Genomic DNA, 6644 nt, shown 5'->3' on the forward strand with positions numbered 1-6644 from the left:
CCCTCTGATGTCTTCCAAAAGTTAAAAAAATTTCAACTTTATGATGCAAACATAAAGTAGACATATTGTATATGTGAATCAATATATAATTTATTTGGAATGTCAATTTTCCTTACAAGCAGAGAGCTTCAAAGTTAGAAAAATGCAACATTTTCAAATTCTTCATGAAATTTTTGAATTTTTCACCAAGAAATGATGCAAGTATGGACAATAAATTACCACTGTGTTAAAGTAGAATATGTCACGAAAAATCTCGGAATCAAATTCATAAGTAAAAGCATCCCAGAGTTATTAATGCTTATAGTGACAAAAAATGCTCTGGTCCTTAAGGTCAAAATGGGCTTGGTCCTTAAAGGGGTACTCCGCCCCTGGCATCTTATCCCCTATCCAAAGGATAGGGGATAAGATGTTAGATCGCCGCGGTCCCGCTGCTGGGGACCCTGGGGATCGCCGCTGCGGCCCCCCGCCATCATTACTGCACAGAGCGAGTTCGCTCTGTGCGTAATGACGGGCGATACAAGGGCAGGAGCAGCGTGACGTCATGGCTCCGCCCCTCATGACATCACGGCCCGTCCCCTTAATGCAAGTCTATGGTAGGGGGCGACCGCCACGCCCCCTCCCATAGACTTGTATTGACGGGGGCGGGCCGTGACATCACGAGGGGCGGAGCCATGACGTAACGATGCTCCGGCCCCTGTATTGCCCGTCACTACGTGCAGAGCGATCTCGCTCTGCGCAGTAATGATAGCGGGGTGCTGCAGCAGCGATTCCTGGGGTCCCCAGCAGCGGGACCCTGGCGATCTGACATCTTATCCCCTATCCTTTGGATAGGGGATAAGATGTCTAGGGGCAGAGAACCCTTTTAAGGGGTTAAGGGGGGAGGTTCAAACTGAGGAAACTGAGGCATTTTATAGCACAATTCTGCTAAGAAATTGCGCTCAGAAATTCTGGTGCAGCAGAATCCCATTGCTGTTAACGGAAATCTGCCACACAGTCCACACAGAGCTTCTGCCACTTTCCAAGAATGATCTTGCTCACTCTTTTAGTGAAATCTGTGCAGAATACATGCTATCTATGGCCAAGGCTCCCTCTGTTTCTTCCCTTAGGGGTTCAACTGTCTTGTACCGCCACCATAGGACAAATTAATCAATACATAGAACCCAATCAAATCAATGTTTTTTTGTGTAACATAGGGCAGGTTCTCCAGAGTGATATGAACCTTACACCTCCCTCCAGGATGATCAAGAGAGATTTTACAGGAGACCCCCTGTAAACTAATTTCTTAAACTAAACAATTGTTTTAGTTGGATATATACATGAGATAGCTATGGGACAGTCAGTGGTAGACTTTTACAAGGTCATACAGAGCATACATTGTATAGTATAGGAATTATAATTTACCTAATTCAGAGCTGGGAGAGCTGATGGTGCTGTGCTGCCCTTGGGTGTTGGTTGTCCTATTTTATACAGTATCCAGTGATTTATCTTCATTTCCTATAACCAGTTTCCTATTTTGAATACATTTTTAATACTTTCATTTTGTAGAGCATTAAATTTGCCCGGTTTTCCGATTGTGTAGGGGTTTGTTAAATGACATCTCTTTAAAAGATAGTAAAATAAAGGTTAGCTGCTGCATTTCATGAAAAGAGAAAAGTAATACTACAGTATGTTAGTGCGAGATGAGATGTCACTTTTGATAATACCAGGACAAGTTTTAATGTTAACTATAAAAACAAAAGAGAGCGCTCCACAGCGTAAACCACCCAGGTGGATATGGCAAAAGGAATGATTTTGCAAGCCTCTTACCCCAGGTGGTTGTGTGGACTCACACACAACAATGGTAAGCTTGAGTGAGCGATAGGGTCCAGTCTGCAGCCTCCCAACCAAGTAGACAGCAACTGGGGATAGACTTCCAAAGAGTGGCGGGTCTCTACGGCGCTGACCAGGAACGGACACGTCAGGTAAGTAGAAAGGTGATTTTATTTGGATAATGCAACGCGTTTCACCGCGCAAGCGCAGTGAAACGCGTTGCATTATCCCAATAAAATCCCCTTTCTACTTACCTGACGTGTCCGTTCCAGGTCAGCGCCATGGAGACTCGCCACTCTTTGGAAGTCTATCCCAAGTTTTAATGTTAGTTATTGTTTCTCTCTAACAGAGTAGAATTATGGTGACTGAAAGGCTCGATAATAGATATTATTATTTTGCCCACTTACAAGCACAAATCTTAACTGTGTTAAATTAAGCAGAAGCATTCCGATTCTTACAACGACACATTTCTTTTGAGAAAGGTCACTGAAAATATGGCATGCTGGATTATGTCAGGAGAGTTTTGAGGAGTACAGTATGGGGCTGAGTTCTAGCACCAGAAGATAAATAGCCTGGTACAAATAGAGATTAATATCTTACAAAGGACAACTGAGTCAGTTTCTGTCAAATTATTATTATTCTAATATACAGGTAATGATTCATATTAGTCAAACACGTCAGCAATAAAGATTGAAGGTGTTTAGTTTACACAAGGCATTTTCTATTAGGGCCTTCTACAATAACAACAACAATTGCAAAGATAGGCTCACGTCACATTTTGTGAACAGGCCACACACTTGACAACGGCCATAAGAATGTGATTTTGTGCTTTTTTTTTCATCGCATACAAAATCATAGTTTCCTATACTTTCCTATACTTTGGACCACCACAAAAAGGATATCATGCAGTATACAGTAAACCCCACCAGAGAAGGATCAGGTGCATCTTTCGGCGGCCCCTTGGCCTGTAAGTGACACCTACACCATCGTAAACACCCCGGAAGTTGCACATTTTGCACAAATAAAGGACTTTAATAGGTTTTCCAGTAGTCTGTTATAAGGATAAAAAAAAAAAAAAAAAAAACCTTTACTCCCCCCTAAATTCACCACCACTGTGGGGTCTCCTGCTGAAAGTGCTGTAATATCTTCAAAAACGTTGTGCACACGACCCAGCAGGCAATTTATGGCCTGAAAAGTTTCTTCCTGCATGCAAGGTTTATGACCACTGAAGCCAGCTGAGTGGTAACAGTATTAAAGCAACAGAGTGGTAAGGGTACTAGTGAATTTAGGGCAGAATAAAGGGTTTTATGTTATCGTTTTTGTTTTGTTTTTTAATTAAACTACCAAAAATCTCTTTAACAGACAAGAAAAATAGGTGCATAATATTTTATAAACTCTGGTTTTGGTTGATGACTTTTAAGTGCAGACAGTATTAGCTGAATGCAGATGAATACATGAAAACAGTTGCCACTTCAGTAATTTATTGCAGCTAAAGGTACAAAATGAATGATACTTGTCCCTAGGTCCTACAAATAGATAAAAATAAAAAAAAAGCTATGTACACCATAGAACTCTCATGTTGAAATAACTGCTTCATCAAGAAAGAAGTAAATGTATCTCATTATGTTCAAGCAAATGTAATTAGGAAGGATAAGATCTCAGATAATTCTTTATAAAATTACAAGACACACATGAAAAGGCACTTTGAATTGTGTATGACAGCCTTTCAGATGTTCTCGAGTACACAATGCATCATGATTGCAGGTAAGTACAAGCCGAATGCAACAGCCTGTGAAAATGGATATAGAAAAACCCATTGAAGTGCCCAAAACATTTGATAAATGAGCTGTGATAACTTTGAAACTATATATACTTTACAGTATAAGGCATAAGTGCTCTATCTGTTTTATATAGTGCACCAATGTTCTGTTTACCCTCATAAAATATTAAAGTTGTCATGGCAGCTTCCATAAGTTATCAGGGTTTGGCCTGGTAGAGAGGTAGCTGCATTTGACAGATTACTCTACAATGCCTTAAGAGTCTTAAAGTAACCTTAACAATTGTACCATCCAGTGTTTTCTATGCATCTCTCCAAGCTTGACAACATAATGACAGGGTCACTTCAAATCATTTTTCCAGCAACTGTAAACGCATGAAGATAGGTAATGGAGCACTCACCCGATAAAACATACCAGGCTGGCAAGTTGTCAATGATGCATGATCATCTCTTGGCGGGGAGGCGGTGGATGGCCTGGGGGGAGCTCAGAGCTGGCGTCTGAGCTCCCCCCGGACCATTCACCGCCTCCCCGCCAAGAGATGATCATGCGTCATTGTCAACCTGGCAGCCTAAGATGTTTTACCGGATGAGTGCTCCATTACCTATCTTCATGCGTTTACATTTACCGATATGTTGTTATTCGGCGTAAGCACCTTCCATGATCCCGGTTTAATTACAGCATGCCCCAATAATCCCTATGCAGCAAGCAGGGAAATTTTTAGCTATATCGGTGCCAATTTGTATTCTGTCTACTTCTGTTTGGTGTGGTACAATACTATTGATTTTTCCAGCAACATTCATTTCTACTCGATCTCAACTAGAACAAGAAGTTAGCCTCTTCCTGCCTAAATTATTTTGGTGCTGAAATTCACTTCTTAGAATTTTTTATGATTACTTTTTCTAATAAGATAGGTAAAAAATAGCATGAATGTTCTAAGTCTTACACATCCATGGCAGTTTCACAAGTTCAATCGAGCATGTCTTTGCTTGGTGATATAGATGGGGACAGTCTCTTACTTTGATAGCTAGTTTGACATGAGAAGAAAAAAAAAACAACCGTCTTGATGTCTGAGTGGCAAATAATTATTTTATGAGAACTAGTATGGCTGCCAATGGTAGAAGATATACTAACATATCCATGTATTTAATTAATTACTGGAGCCTGAAACAAAACTTTAAAGGGGTGCGATACATTTAGTCAAATGAAGCTAAAGTTTCTCAAAACAGACTCTAAGTTTCTAAATCACACTGTCTCATTGAGTACCTTGTTTAGATGTTCATTGTTTACCAATGCATACCCATATACTATAGACCGTAGATGTGATAGCTACATACAGGTCTAAGTATATTTAATTATCTACATCAGTAAAACAGGTCATATAAGATGTTCTATCTGGAAGCTTGCCTTACACATTGAATAACTGTAGGCCAAACCTGCTGGTTTTTGCCGGCCATCTAATGTTTACTTAAGAAGATAGTTGCTGTCAGAGGTTTCTTACAGTGGTTTCTTCCCTGGCTTCATTAACAACCTGCGACCAGCTGTTGTGACATGGTAAAACTGTGGATGGTTACTCATGTTTTCATCAGCAGCCAGCAAAATGTAGAATTCCACAGTGACCATTTAAATGAATGAGGGCCATATAATATTTTTTTTTTCTCAGTTGACCACAAAGTGAGGTTCATAGTGGGGGACTCTCCATATATGCACAACGGAGCATCATATCAAGACTACTCCTTTAATTAAAACAATAATGTTAACCTTTATCTGTTTCACAGGTAGCAATATAGCAGCAAAATCGTAATAAAATACTATGATATATTTACACATAGAAATCACACAACTTGTGCTCACTGTTTCATATTCATATTTGCCATTAGGCACCCATGGGCCTGTGCCTAGGGCAGCATTGTTGAGGGGGGGGGGGGGGCAGCACTCCAGTAAGTAAAAAATGATAAATACGTTTGATGTAGCTGCTCCCTCTATGCTGTGACCTGGAGAAAAAAAAATATTTTTCCCCCTTGTTTGAAACCCCATGGGCAAGAACTGCTGCAAAATGTACCTGTAGATTTGCAGCCACAGTATGATCATTCATTATGTTATAGATTTGTGGTTGATTTAACCACATTCTGTGTATAGGGGGACACAATATCCACATGGAACACATACAGTTTCCTGCATTGTGACAGATCTGCCTAAAAAAATTCTGACACATGTGAATTCACTAAGGTGTATTCTGTCTGAGTGCCGAGAGCAGTATGAGCTATAAAAATGGCCCTGCTAAGTTCTACTTGTTTTCTACTTTCTTCTTTGCTTAGAATTGTATATTGTATGGTAATATTTTCTGGCATGACTGAGCATTACATCACAACAATGCTTTTTACGCAACAACGAGCAACAGCAACACACAAGATTATATGACATAACCACAAACTCTACAAAATGACAAAAATGTCTCATCATACCTGTGCACTCCAGCCTGGGATATGAAGTTTCTTAATAGGATGATCCTATAACATGCAGTAAGTAAAGTTTTCCTAGGCAAAGAACACTTGAGGCACCACAGGCAGGTTTACTGATCACACACACTGCGCAGACAGGTAAGCGAGCCAGGTAAACTCTCCTGAGACAAGAAACACAGCCTTACAATGTAATCCAAGATGCTGAGGGATTGTCAGTAAGAGACTAGACTGGTAAGCTTCTCGCAGGTTTATCCTCACCCCTTACAAACATGAAATACACAAGAGCAGATTGCATGTATGGGTGGGGAGGAGAGACACAGGATTAGTATACAGGCTGAGAATTTGTTTCTGACTTAGGAACAGGGAAGGCCGGAGGGGGAGGGGGAGAACTGGATAGCACAGGGAGGAGTTGTCAGACCTGCAGATCCCTTGGCTAAGGTGTGTGAATTGTGTTACTCCTCCTTTGCAATATGAGGCCACTGATCACAGCTCCTTATTACCATATTTTGACTTGTAGCCTATATGAAGACAAGAGCAACAAAAGCAGACAATAGCTGACAGCTTACAGTTAATGAACAACTAGAGATAAACAAACTGA

At 40.5% G+C, this 6644-nt stretch overlaps 1 protein-coding gene across 1 annotated transcript in view; it reads right to left on the reverse strand.

The window, feature by feature from the left end:
• Positions 1-6365, reverse strand: part of FHIP1A (FHF complex subunit HOOK interacting protein 1A) — a 260100-nt gene extending 253735 nt beyond the window's left edge. Inside the window, exon 1 of the mRNA XM_056562809.1 lies at positions 6050-6365. The gene's annotated coding sequence lies outside the window, so the exon portion shown is untranslated. The remainder of the gene's footprint in view (positions 1-6049) is intronic.
• Positions 6366-6644: the final 279 nt, after the last annotated feature.

The sequence above is a fragment of the Hyla sarda genome, chromosome 1 (genome assembly GCF_029499605.1).
Source record: "Hyla sarda isolate aHylSar1 chromosome 1, aHylSar1.hap1, whole genome shotgun sequence".
NCBI lineage: Eukaryota > Metazoa > Chordata > Amphibia > Anura > Hylidae > Hyla > Hyla sarda.